Genomic DNA, 15695 nt, shown 5'->3' on the forward strand with positions numbered 1-15695 from the left:
GTTAAGGTGTTTATTTCGCGATATTATCGATTTGACAACGGGGTAGGTAAATTTAAGCTCAGAGCGCTCGAGATAAAGATTATTTTTGTTCGCTAGCGTCGCCAGGTAGAAAATAATTAACGCACGAATAGGGTAGATATCGCTATTTCGTTCTAAATCGCGGTTTAAGAGGTGAATCTCCGCTTGAGGCATCAAAAGATTTTTATTATTTTTCCCAGCAAATTGTATAGCCTTCATTTCAATGCCTTCGCAACTATAATTTCCACATTTTCCGAGTATATTTGACCTTTTCGAACCTTTGTCTGTCTTCATTGCGTATCTTCTATTAAGACTTGCGTCCTTTCAATTCTACAAACATCTTTCTATCTTCAAAATGGTTTTGTTTGTTTTAATATAATTGGTTTGGGGGTTTTTTCTCTACTTATGAATTTTGTAAGAGACAAATAATTTATCTAAAAATTGACGAGTCGAAAACCAATGACTTTGCGAGTGGCTTCACCGCTTGGCGTTGCGTAGACATTTATAGTTCTGTGTTGTTCGAGTTGTTCGGAGTTTCATCATCGGTCAGAAAACTCAGATTTAAATTGATTCTTGATCGTGCAAATTTTTTTTAAATTTGAAATTTGAAATTCATTGGCGTTTCTGTCCGGATTATCTCTGTTATGTATCTACATAGATTTTAGCTGTCAACTTAGACATATTGTAATTTCCTGTAGATCTACGTGTAATTGGCGTAGTCCTTTTGATTCTGTGGCGTTTCTTTGAATAAAGAATGTCATTTATATACCTAAGTTAGTTAACTAAGTAACTTAGTTTCCTAGTTTTGGGTGTGGCGGTTCTTAAATTACATTGAAATGTTAATGCAAAATAAAAATAATAAATCCGATATAACATTTACTATTACAAATACATGAGAGGAGCCCTAGTGGCATTAACTTGCGACTCTCATCCCTGACGTCGTAGGTTCGGTTCCCGGCACTAATGAACTTTCTATGTGCGCAATTAACATTCGCTCGTACGAAGAAAGATATCGTGAGGAAACCCAGTCTTAGCATCAGCTATTTCCTTATTTCCTTTAAGTCAAATGATCATGAAACAAATACCCATCTGAGTCCCAGACTTAAAAAGCCTGTACCATTAGTTAAGTTACAATGGCAATCAAGGTTTATAATAATTTATCAAAAACATTATAAGATATTCCTAGCAGTTTTTAAAAGCTACTTAATTCACTACTTTGGAAAATAATTATTATTATAAATACCTATTTGCGGTAAAAATTATTTATATAATAATTTGGTAACGTAATAATACATTTTAATAATGAAATATTTTTTCATTACAAATAATGTAAGAATTTACTACACCACTCATAGTGTTTGTAACGTCTACGTAAAATATAAGGCAAATTTTCACGCATTTATGAGAGCAGAATATGAGAACTTTAGGTTGTTACACCATAACATTTTTGTACCACATACTTGCAACTTACTATTTATTTTATTTATTACTTATTATTATTAATACTAAGCCAGTAAAGTTTAGAGGTTGCTATGTTCAAAAAAATGAAATCTCAATTATCTTTATTCGTTTAAAATAGCTTAGAACTAAAAATTAGAGGTAGTTGGATCGCGACGCTAACAAAAAAACCTGTAACTTATTCAGGGGATTTTTATACTAAGGGACACTTCTGTTACTTTTAAAGACCATAAGTAGCGCTTATATAGTTGATCTTTGTGGAAACCAGAATTGTTGTATTACAATATTTAAATGAACAAGTGAAGGGTACATTTATTACTAAACAGACGTTTCACAATTTATTGACAAGTCTGTCTGTCTCTTCTAATTATGAACTAAAATATATATGTAACTTAGATTAAAAAACTCGTAACTTTTTTTTATATTAAAGAATAATTTATTTGTTTCCATAGAAAACTTATTAATCTACAAATTAAACTAAAATGAAAACCTGAAAAAATTTATAAGTAATTCTAGTAAATTCACTTCGACTACTAAATATATCCGTCTCAAACGCAACTATATTTTTTTAAACTTGTACGCGCTCCAGGCACTGAAAACAATTGTGACCGCTTACCACGCCGGCCCATAGTCTCTCGAAGCTTTCCGCATTTTATTTTTTACCTCTAAAGACTTTAAAAGACTTTTAAATATAATGTGATTGTAAAGTCTCTGCTTACTTATAACATGTAATCCTACCCAAGACAAAGTTGGGTACATGACTGAGTAAATGGGTAAACTCCTACAAGCTATATATAAGTATATAATGAGTATAGCCTTAAAGCTTAATATATAAAACTTAATTATTCACGTCATAAATATGCAAGAAAATGCACATTCAAGAGCACTTCAGTACCTTGGAGTCAGCAGATTTGTGAACAGACGGATATGCTAATCTTTTGAAGGGCCTCCATCGTGGATTCGGTCGTCGATCAGAAAATCTTTTTCAATATGATCTTCGAATGGTTATCTGATGTCTGCATCTGTTTCTTGAGACAGCCTTTGTTTTATTTCGGTCCAGTTTTTATAAATATATAATGTGTAAAACTGCGACTCTCATTACTGAGGTAGTGGGTTCCCATACCCAACAGGGTTAACCAACCAACCAGCTGGTCAGCTACTGGACTTTCTATTTATTGGGTTAAGACATTTTCCTTTTTTCATACTTTAAAAGTTAGCAATTTTCGAAACAATATAATTTTTTTACTGAGTTAATAAAGATTTTTATATTATAGGCAAGCGCCTATACCGTTAATGGGAAAACTATCTAACATTTGTGAAACACAGCTATCACTAAACCATATTTACTTTTGTGAAAGTTTATATTTGAGCCAGTAATTTTTTTACACAACGTATTCCGAAATTCAAGTTTTCTCACTTAAAATGTAATTCTTGGAGAAATAAAGCATCTTTGAAGCGAAATCATGCTGACGATGTGTTTGACGTAAAGCAACGCAAAAAAATATATAATAATACACAAACATGGCACAAAAATAATATTTCATTCCAATGTCAAACATATATATGCATGAAACTCCTGTGTTGCTTTGAAATCATTTCAAAAAGAAGTTTTTAAATAAAAAATCGTAAAACTACAAAAACATATGTGAAGACAAATTAACGAATATTTTATCAACCTGAAATATAAAACTTCGTTATTTCATACAAGTTCCCAAAAACGATTGCTGTAATCTACGTAATCCGTAATTTAAAAAACATTTTCTAACAAATACTTGTCAAAGTTCAATTTTTTTATACATGGAAAACTATTAAAACTAAATCGTCAGGTAAACACAACAGATAAACTGATATATTGAAAAATTTCAAGACAACGAAAGAATCATCCATATTTCATAGACAATATATCAAAGATATGGAAATACTTAAAGAATAATATATGTATTACGAAACGATACTTGTGAAGTAGATTTTCATATTCAAGTGAGTGTACTTACAAAGATATGCTTCGCTTAACCCCTGCAAGTTAGGTACTTAAGTTCTGTAATTTTATTTTTATTAAAGTTTAACATATAATGTTATATCTACAGTTGTAAAAAGTTATAAATATAATATTAAATTCCTTAAACGTATAAACATAAAAGTTAAAAAAAATTAAATTGAAATAATAGCGATGTTTCTCATTCTAGTTAGTACGTTTAGAGGTCTACGCCGTAGAGCCTCTACGAATTATAGGTTAATATTAGCATATTTCACGACATTAATACACAATGACTGGAAGTCTTCCACAGTCCGCTTCACAAGATTCTTTTGGGAAATGTGGATTCGACTCCTGGTCTTCCCTGGATGATAAAAAAACTACCTCACATTGATAAAAAAATACTTCTAACAATAACGCCCAAACCAAATAATATAGGCGACGGATAGAATGCAATTACTTTTTTTTAATATTTGACAATCAATATAAACCAAATAAAGTAAATAAAACCGTACAAATAATATGAAAATATACATGTCTAATTTTAAAACATATCAAATTGCTTTTTAATTGTTTTATAATCTGGCGTAAGTTAAATTTTAACATAAGATATTGGCACAGTTGTTGGCGGGCAAACATAAATGTTTGTCCATGGGGCGCGACGACTACCTATTGTCGACGACCTATAAGCTCATGGCTATGCTGAACTCTGTGTTATAAAAAATATGAGACAAATCATGAAAATTTCTTTCGAAAACTTCAGTCTGTAATATTGTTAAAAATTTAATTTAAATAAAAATCAACAATAAATATTAGTTTACATACTTACCTAAATACACTAAATTCATATCTCGCATCCAATTCTCTTATCCACAAGAATTAAAAATCCTAGTTGAAGTTGTGTTCTGTCTAACCTATTGCAATAACATAAATAGATTCTACCCTCATTTAGTTCAATAAACACTAATGTTAAATAACTATCTGAAAGAAAGTAGCGTTTAAGATACAGGCAAGGCCTAGTTTAAACGCTAGTGCTCCTAGAAGTATGTATAAATGTATAAGGTTAGCCACAGTGAATATTATATTTAGAATATAATGCTTTTTGAGTCAAATAAATGTATTTTTTTAATAATAATATTCCTCTTTTTAACCGACTTAAAAAGGTTTTACGTTTTCTAAAGTTTTGACTTCCTCGACTTCAGTTTCGGTCTAGCGAGCATTATCTTGAGGTCCATTAGTTTTAGAATCCGAACCAGACAAATTCCTATATCTACCTAGCAATGGTGTAATCAAGATGGTATTTAAGGATTCAATTTTCAACCCATTAACTCAGATGATGGACCTTCCTTAACTCTTCACTGGATATTTTCCTAATTGATTGGTTACCTCGGCTTTTAATGAGTTAACTTTAGATTAAGGATTTTAAAGGCTTTAAAGTAAATGATGTTTATTTACAGAAAACCGTTTGCGATCCATTAATATTTTCTAAGAATGTTAAAATTATTTATTTCCAATAAAACTACAGTATTTACAATACTCTCAACTTACAATGAATCCAAATTTGTCAATCAATCAAAACAGATTTTAAAAAGGGTAGGCTTGAGATACTTTTGAAATGAAAGCACCAGTTCTGGTGTCACCTACCCCCACTTGAACCCACGGCCCTAGAGTCTACTCCAACGGGCAAAAATCGGAGAAGACCCTTATATTCTAAATTAATAATAATCCCTCTCTTCAGTCGATTCATGTCTGTGCTGGTCAACAAGGACACATCTGGAGTTTCTCTTTCCAACGGTTCTGTCTCATGTGTCTATTTTTGAGAACGATGAGTCTTTCTTCATCGGTCCATCTGGCTGGTGATCGGCCACGTGCTCCCTTATAATCGGACATGTATTTCCGAGCCAATTCGAGCCAATTAGGGTCCTTAGAGTGTACCGATGATAAAAGGCCAGTATTACATAACATCAAATGAGCATCCTGCCTGTTTGACTCCAGTCCATGTCTATGGCTGGCTTCCGCGCGATTCCTGTGATGATATGAGAGTCGCTGAAGCCTTGTACTGATTTCCAAATAACATTCTCGATTAATAATTTACAATTAATTGCACATTCAATTACGAATCTGTTGAACGATTTCATAATTAATTTTCAATATATTCTTTACGGGGAAGTTTTTTATTTGAGTTATTATCCATGAAATGTAATTTTTCTATTATAAATGCATGGTGAAATTGTTAAATCTATTAGAGAGAAAAATAGGGAATAGAGAATATCACCTGATGTTAAGTAATACCGTTGCCCATGGACACACTCATAGCCTGAGCGCTCTCAAATGCGGGCCTTTAAAAAATTTTAAAAACTGCCTGAAAATCGCTCATTTGTGGAAAAGCCGATGAGGTGATATGAACGCCATTTAGGCTTCACGATGGCACGTTGTAGCCTCGGCCAACGCTGTTTATTTATTATTACAGTAATTTCTAAAGAAACACATTTCTGCCCTTCTGGACATACATTTTGTCAGCACTTCTTATTTTATTATTACATAAAAGTATGTTTTTTGGAAACATGTTTTCATATACTTTACTTAATTGCCGAGTAAAAATGTTTTATAACATATAAATATATATTGAATATGTTGGTAACAATTTGCTATACCCGATAGAGACTGGTTTTAGGTAATTCCGTGAAATTTATCTCTCAATAAAAACCTTTTTTCCTCAAGGAATAAATAAAATTACTCTATTTGTTAAAACCTTCAAGATTTCCGCTTAGCAACCAAGGCAAAAATCAGTCTCTGTAGCAACAACCTTTCTCTGTAGGAAATGAAAGGCTTTTTTATTATTATCTAAAAGACACGTAAAAATATGTCCTTAAATATTATTAATTATTGGAGGTGTTATTGAGTTGATGTTCGCATAATCGGGATGGTAATGTGAACAAAGAACCTCTCATATAGAATATTACAGTGCGGCCAAATTTTCATAAAATGAATCATATCATGTCATAAAATGAATTCAAAGTGTCAAATCTTTGGAATATTTTTCTATCATATCAAGTTATTAAAATCGTATATCGATCTATCAAAATGGATAAATAAACTACTCAACTCCACCATATATTTTTTCCATTCCCTACTTCAAGAAATTATGACGAAAAATGGACAATGTACTTTCTTGGAGTTTGGCGTCCAGATCGGACCGTCTCCGGTAGCGGAAGCGAACCTGAAGACCATTACATCAGTAGGCAGGTGTCGGTGGGATAACTCCTGGCTTCCCCCTCATCATCCCCATAATATGTACATCGATTCGCCCACAGCAGGGTTGAGACTTTAAAATATAAATTACAAAATCAGCGAACTATATTTTTAGCTATTGTTAACTATGCAATCGCGAGGGTTGAAAACAAAAGATGGGGGATGCGTAATGAACACTTTAATTAAAAATCTGTAGTGTTTTTATACTTTATATATATAAATCTAACATTAAACTATAATAACAGGTGATTATTATCCGAGTTAATTATTATTTAAACCTCGGATTGGCAAGATGACGGATCCTGGTTTTATAAAATCGTGGATCTAATAGGGGTATTACGATGTTTTTTTCTACATTACCTGAAGAGCAGTGTTGGCCTAGTGGCTTCAGCGTGCGACTCTCATACCTGAGGTTGTAGGTTCGATCCCCGGCTGTGCACCAATAGACTATCTTTCTATGTGCGCATTTAGCATTTGCTCGAACGGTGAAGGAAAACATCGTGAGGAAACCAACATGCCTTAGACCCAAAAAGTCGACGACGAGTTTCAGGCACTGTAGGCTGATCCTATTAGATTTAAAAATGATCATGAAACAGATTCAGAAATCTGAGGCCAAGACCTAAAGAGTTTGTAGTGATTTATTTATAGGATTACTTGAACCCCAAGTCTACAACGAAACAAAATCAAAGTTGAAAGAGCCGTTCTTTTGTCTATATTATATACTAATATACATTTGAAGGTAGATTGAATAATGACATTAGAAAATGATTTAGCATTTCCTTTATAAAATGTTTAAAAAGATTCTTAAGATATTCAAATGATGAAATCAATCATATCTCGGGCATTTGGTAATTTAAGCGTTTTGGAGTGAATTCTCAAAAACATCTCAATAAGAGGTAATATTTAATTGTTTCGATTGAATACTTGCTCCAAAACTGGAATTGAAAATTTTTTCCACCATTAGAACCATACTATGATGAACATTGGCTATATATTTCATTAAATTACAATAGTGTGATAAAGACTAATTAAGATTCCTATATGCTGTGGAAACTGTTGGCCATCGAGCAGTGTTATAGTTTTGTAGAAGACATCAATGTCTACAACAATGCAAGTGGCATTTTTTTATGAAAGCTTTACGAGAACTGTAGTTCATTTCTCAATAATAAGGATGGTACTATTTTACACTTATGTTTTTTATAATAAAATAAATCGTTTATTTGAAACGATAGATACATTACGAAATAGGAAAATTGTTAGATTAATAATTTTTGTCAAAACTTACGGTCTAAATACTTTCAAGAATTTTCAGATTTTCCTTGTCAGCCGCCATTGTATAATACACGGTTTTCTTTTTAGAACTTCTATAGGCTTTATCATAAAAATCTAGACATTTATTTTTACATTCGCCGTCTTCGGAAAGGGATAGGCAGAGACCATGGATCTCTTCTTGCTATCCTGACGTAGACCATCCACATTCACCAAGCTCGTCGGTAGGTACTTTTCACCTTTTTGTATTCCTGTATTTGATCCAAGCTCTCACCAGCCCAGGTTGCCTTATACTCGTAAGCAGTTCCTCATTTAACCGTTCTTGGCAACCAGCATTTCCTTTTGTATCTTTGTTTCTATGAATTTCAGATCATACTATTCCAACATTTGAAACTTTCTGAATAGAATCTTGTTTGAAAGTTATGGTTAATTGTGATTAAAGTTCATAGCTTTGAATAAAGCTATTCAACGATTATATGTTTTCTAAGTGTATGTTAATATATTAATATACAATATCTTAACCTACAAAGTAATAATAAAAATTAATAAATCGAATATTTTTTGTAGCGACATTTCATTTAATATAAAATACCTTCCAATCATAATTATTTCACGTTTATAATTCCTTAGTTTCCAGACAATGGATCGCGATGTTCAAAAACCTTTAGCCCGCCATTTAAATGTCAAAATGACATTTTCGTTGTATGTCAAATTTTCCCCTTTTAGTGCCACGGGGCTTTTAAGGGTAAGGGGCGTTAAGGGAAGAGAAATATATATATATATATAACGTCGTTTATATATAATATAGCCGGGATTTCGCCCTTTATATAGCGTAATTATATACGTATGACACACGGTAGATAGTTAATCGATAATCAGAATTTAAAATTAAAATTTCGTTTATGTATAATTTTATTACACATACATACAATTACACTCCGTCAAAGCACAATACAAAATACGAAAAGATTCCTATAAGCAGTGGAAACCATTGAGAATAGAGCCATGTTCTACAGTTTTATAGAAGACATGAATATCTAGACTTGTATATAATAAAAACATTCTTTAGATATTATTCATAAAATCCGCTTGACAATGCAAGCTATTTCTGTTTCTGAACGCATTGAATTGTAAATTTGACTATTCAAGTGAGGTGATAATCCATGAGATGGAGGTAGGTAGGGTAACACTAGAAATTTAATGCTATTTCAATGTTTATTTTATCGACATATGAGGACTCTCCAAGAATACAAATAGTAAAATGTTTCAGAAATAAATAGGGTTAGAGGTTTTATATAAGTTTGAAATTATGATGCTAATTTCATATTATTCATATTTCTAATGACAATTAATTCAAATCACCTAGTATTTCAGTTACCGCGTTCCAAATTTAAAAAAAAATGTTCTTTTAGTTCGATATTCAAATCTATCACCCTGGAGTATCAGCTTGCGCGTTTCGAATTTAAAAATAATTTGTCTTAGTTCGAAATTCAAATCCACGATCACCTTCTACTTCAGCTTGCGTATTCCAAACTTAAAAAACCACTTGTTTGTTCGAAATTCAAATAGCGATCATCGAATTCGAACTTAGCCGGCCAGAACCCGTCGTATTCGAAATTCAAAAAAGCAATTTTAAAATTTCAAACTTAGAACGTTGACAATGCACAGCCAATTAGCATTCCGGTACCGAGGCACTTGCTGATCGTCAAGTAGTTTTGGAAATCACTAATTAACCAATACTTTTACAAGTCCCAATGGGTATGGGGCATCTATGTCACAATATTTCAAAGACCAATACCAGCTTCAGCGTGCGACAATCATCCCTGAGGTCGTAGAACTCCAGCTGTGCACCAATGGACTTAAACATTCGTAAATACGAAGGCAAACATCGTGAGGAATTGCGGCTTAGACCCAAATGGTCGACGTGTGTCAGGCACAGAAGACCTATTATAGACCTCCCATTTATTTTAATACATTCATAATGGCCTGTATCAACTAAGTGATCCAACACGGCTGTAGGTTCACTGCAATGTATTTAAATTGTAACGCTCTTAAACCTTCTTAGAATTTACAGATCACTAATGCTAAATGATATGTAACACGGGAAATAATAACTAATATACATGACTAATTATTTCCATATGTGCATGCCTATTTTATATGGCTAATTGTGCATTTTATTTCGTATACTAAATTACTTGGAACACAATTAGAACGTTCGAGCCTCCACGCTCCTGAAATATGTGCGATAATCTGACATACGCCTGACATATCCTTTGAGACTGAACAGAATTCTGAGGTATACAGACTGACAGAACTGGACAGATGTTTGGCCACAATCCCATCTGATGTTAATTGAGATGCGCCTTATTGAACTGTCTAGGGATGGAAACGGGCAAGGAGTTAATCTTTGCTGTTCAAGAAATAATGATAATTAGTACAATGGCACTTGTTGATTTCAGACCCAATAACCTATCTCAATCCATTTTTGATTATCTGAGATAAATGTTTTACTCAAAATATTGATAAAAGTGCGGCAATAACCATTCGACGGATTGAAATAGCCACCTCTCGATACAAGCTATCCATGGTAGGTCGGATCGGTGTATGTGGATAGACCATTGTATGAAAATGACAGTTTAACGGTGCCCAATATATTGTCTTAACATTTTAACTTACACCAGTTTTTAAAATAATTAAAAAGCTATTTGGTATGTCTTAAACACAGACTTGTCAATTTTAATATTATTTGTACGGTTTTATTTACTTTATTTGGTTTAACTTGATTATAAAATATGAGTGTAATGAGTGAAGAGATGGCATTCTATCTAGATATTTGTGCACGCTATAGAAACACTTTGCCTTTAAACATTTAATCACTTCCTCTTGAAAGTATTGCACGTCAGTGATATATAAATTCTAGGAAGGTGATTAAATACTTTAATAGCCATGGCGTAACAGTTCTTTGCATACATCGTAAAATTTCTTAAATGAATCCTTTCTAGATATTCATTATTTGGCTACATGTTTAGCCAAATTGTTTTTTGTTATATACAAGTATATGTTAGTCACGAAATACATAGACACTGCATACCTACCGAAAGCAGAGTCCACGCCGGGGTATTATGCAAAACAAAGAACGATCTATTTTTACACAGTTTCATTTGCAAGTACAATGAAATGAATACAGCATTCACAGATGAATTAACATAATCTTTTGACGTTCTTGAGCATAAATTTATTTTCAGAAGATTTAATAATTTCGGTGTTAATTTGTGCAGTTCCGGAACTTGTAATTATATATCTGCGTATATCCCTATAACAATAGATAGTAAACTCCGGTGGGGTCTGCATAGGGACGGAAGTAAAGGCTTTTTGGGTTGCAACCCAGTGGCCTGTGGATACCCCCAATCCCCAATAAAAACTACAGGCGATAAAAACCGTTAATCCTCAGCCGTATTTTTTGGTCTTCGACAGACAAAGTTATGTTGAATCTGATACATGCGATTACCAAGCTTTTGCAGTGTCTGGCATATGACCGACGGCTCCATACCCACTATGTCCAAGGCGATCACTGCAATAATATTTTTCGAAAGAAGTTTTTTGAATTATACGTGTTCCAAATTCAAAATAATAAAATGATGGAAAAAAAGAAAAGTTTTTATGTAACATTCATTGCCGGACTAGTTATATGAATAAAAACTTTTGAGTTTGGTGGGTGAAGAGTGAAGACCCAGTGGTATCAGTGAAGACTGATACCACCTTCAACTGTCTAAAGTAAGAGTCTACTCCAATAGGTACCATCTATCTCAAATGCCAGCTACGTACCCACTTATAATGTATGTGCATGAGCTGCGATGACTGAACTTTTTGGGCGTCCCGTAGGCATGTTCGTAATGTTATTCTGTGTCAGTTGCATTGTCTATGCCCGCCTACTGGTTACTAAGCTACCCTCCACCAATTTTCAGCCACATCGGTTCAGACGTTCTTGAATAAATAGTGTAATTAGCACCACTATCTTGTATAAACATGTAAACAACCATTCCTGCAAATCTGTACAAGCAGTAAAACCTTTAAAACCCACATAAACCTCCCAATAAAGGCTTTATCTAAACCAAATGACCGCTAAAGCCTTAATACATATTACATCCGGTTACATCCGGTTTTCAACCGGCGATAACTGCCCTAAACCAGTGCTATAGGGTTGGCATGTAACGAGAACGAGTTATATTATTTAAATTGTGACAAACAAAACAAAATAATACCATTGAACAATATGATGTGTGTTTACACGCATGTGTGTGTGATTGTAAAGTAAAGTAAGTAGAGATACGCTTTCAGCATGGATTGTTCAGTTAATGACACGAAAAATAATATTTTTCTAAAACTGTTAAAATTTGCTAGAAATGGATCTCAACACTGACATCCAAAGAGAATAATTACAAAGAATGTATTCTTTTCTTCTCTGCTGTAAATGAAGACTGTTCATCCAACCTAAAAGGGCACTCGATAAGTCTAACTACTGGCTATCCTGATCTCCAGTGACTGACGTTAGGTAAATATGCTCTTCGGAAAATACTTCGATAGCGCGGTTTAATGAATTACGTCATCATTCTGATTGTAACGACATTTGGAGTAAGGAGCGCTCTTCTAAAGGGAGTGCCCTCAACACCCGTAACTGGTCTGAATGCTCCAATGGCTGGTCGATAATATTCCTTACTTCTAGCTATCACTTATAAATCCTATTTTGTAGTGGCATGAGTTTTAGTTCATTTGCCGTGAAATAAACTAAATAACTTGGGAATTAAAGCATTGCGGATGAGTTATTGATTTTGACTTTAATAAGAGACGAAAACAGAAGGCACTTCCAAGTAAGGTTTCCATTTCGTTCAACTTATCGTTTCATTTGTACCAACCCTTCTAACCGCATATTATGGTTTTGGTTGACCGCTTTATCTCCGACTACCAGGAAAAGGTATTTTAATTCGCTATTTGCTTGTGAGACTCACAATTAACCTGGCATTCTAATGGTACTTTTCAGAATCGGTTAAATTAGGGCATAATATGTCAGACATATGCTGTATTTTGTTGGCGTTATAAAACCGTACAACTTTTCTATAGACATCAATCATACTTTGCAAGGAAGCGTTCGTGAGCAAAGTTTCTTCTTCGACTTTAATGCGTCAACTTCAAAAATGTCATTTTCAATTATTATTACACAGCCTACGGCACTCACAAATAATCCAGCTTTCTAATGGTATGTACCAAAATCTATCAAAATCTATTCAGTGGATCCAAACACCCCCTACAACCTCACAAACTATATAGCTGATGTCTTACACCCCCCTTAATAGCCAAATCAAACAAGAGCTTAATTTTATCATTAAAGGATATTTTAGTTAGGAACTAGGCACAGTTAATCGGATTACGTGCCTTTGTGGGATTTAGTTGTTTAATTTAAAAATTTAAACGGACATGTTTAAGCTCACGCGGCTCAAGCGTTATGTTGGACTTGGGGCTTGGGGCTTTTGAGTTCCTCTAGCATTTCGCTGGTAACTAATTAAACCTGTTTTTTCGACTCACGTGCCTGTTCCATTTTAATAGGTGGAACATCGGTGGAACCCAACGTGTGAAGAATACCATGAAAGATTCCCATATGCTGGGGAAACTATTGACAATAGAGCAATGTTCTACAATTTCATAGAAAACGTCAATATCTACAAAAAAAGTATTATTTTTGCATTTAAAAGTCTACCTAAAGCTACCGAATAAATCATGAGCACAGCCAGAGAAAAAAGTTCTATCGTTAAAATAACTTTTATACAGATTTAACTGTAAATATAACCTCGGTAGTTTAAATTAACGCCAGCACTTGAAACACTCCAACGCCGCGGAAATCACAAGATTTTTCAGAATCACTGACGCGAATTTTACTCTACAAATATTAATTAATAACTGATACTAGAAAATATATTTCAGCATTTGCTACGAATAGGTAGGTAGGCATTTTTCATTTAGAATTTGATTTGATACAGCCTTTGAGATCGGATCAACGATTATTGGGGTCATACATTAAATTAGTCATCGTGGAAATAGGCTTTAGTCTTAGCGATTGTCTCTTCATCAGCGCAAAGTTTCTCTCCATAGCATTCTCTTAAGGTCTGAGATTAAGAGAAAGTAGCTGGGGGTCGGAATTATTAAGATTGAACAGCTCCAAATACAGATCAAAATTATTATTAGTTATTGATTTTGGTCGATTTTGTGAGCTCGTGCAGCACCCACTTTGAACAAAGCTTTCGCATATCCAAACATCACTTATGTTAGTTCAACACCTTTTTGTGATATCTTTAGGGCGTTAACTATCTTAATTAACTTTGGATTATCCAAAACAATTTTGTTAACTTCTTTTATGCTTTCACCGGTAACAACCACCTTTGCAAACGTTTGGCGCGTCTACTTCTAAACGTTTTCCTAATACAGAGTCCGATTATGTTCATCAAGCAAAGCTATATCTTCATGAATATATAACTTTAATCCATTTTTTAAAGGAACCAAATATGGTTCTCTCAGAATACTGTCTAACCTTACAGTACGACAATTATTAATTTTAAAGACGTGACTTTTGAAGGGGCCAACAAAATTAATTTAATACCAGTAGCGCAACATGAGTCAGCCTACGAACTTTACATCATTCTCGGTTCAGGTCAGCTCAGCTTCGTCAAGTGCTATTGAAATTTAAGTTGGCATCTGATAGATGACCCCAGAGCTGGTTCTTTCCTCAACGAATAACGTATTAAACAGGGGACATTTTTAAATAGGTTTATTTAAATTTATTATTACTTTGTAACAATATTGTTAATACATTTTATTATGTTAATACGTCATTAATGAAATTCTCTCTGTTACAGATAACAAGGTCTTTAGAACGGTAAGTACCTTATTATAAAAATAATATTTATAATAAATCAGGGGTGCTACAATCTTTTTCTGTATACGTATATGTTCCATGTTAATTTGTCAATCTCTTCTTTTTATTTTTTTCCAAATTCTCGCAACCTTTTTTAAAAATATTTTTGGGTGCATCACATCTGCCAGATTTGAGTTCCGCTTTTTTGAGTCTTTTTTTTTTGTCTAATAAATCTGATATAAACGTTTAAACGTTTTAAAAAAAAATTTGACTTTAAAACAGTATACAGTCTAGAAATTTGGATTTTCAAATATAACTATCACATTGCGCCTTTTTGGATTTGAAGTCAATCTTGAGTTAAAACTGTTATATGTATTTCCAGTAATTTACGTAAAATCGTAATTTACACCAGAACCTGAAGACCCTGACAAAATCCGTGCAGTATGTAATCGCGTTAATACAAACGCGGCTTCGTTGTAATAGCTTAAGGAAAATAAGGAAATTGTAGTCCCTTTGATTCATTTTATCTTATTCAACCATAGAGAGTAATTCTAGCTTTTTAACTCTATTAGTAGTTACAGATTGGTAGGGTTCGCCTGAATACTTAATATACCCATGTATGCTGCAAAAATTCACAATACAATCTACAGTTTTATCAGACATCAATATCTACTCAAAAGTTTTGCATTTAAAAGACTTTATCGAAAGCTTTAGGCTAAAGAATACCGTGCTGCTTCATCAAGAGTAGTTTAATAACTCGACTTTTAAGCGACGCACTTCAATTTTCGATTTGACATTTCAGTAAATATCGAAATT

This window comes from Pieris rapae, chromosome Z, assembly GCF_905147795.1.
Source record: "Pieris rapae chromosome Z, ilPieRapa1.1, whole genome shotgun sequence".
Taxonomy (NCBI): domain Eukaryota; kingdom Metazoa; phylum Arthropoda; class Insecta; order Lepidoptera; family Pieridae; genus Pieris; species Pieris rapae.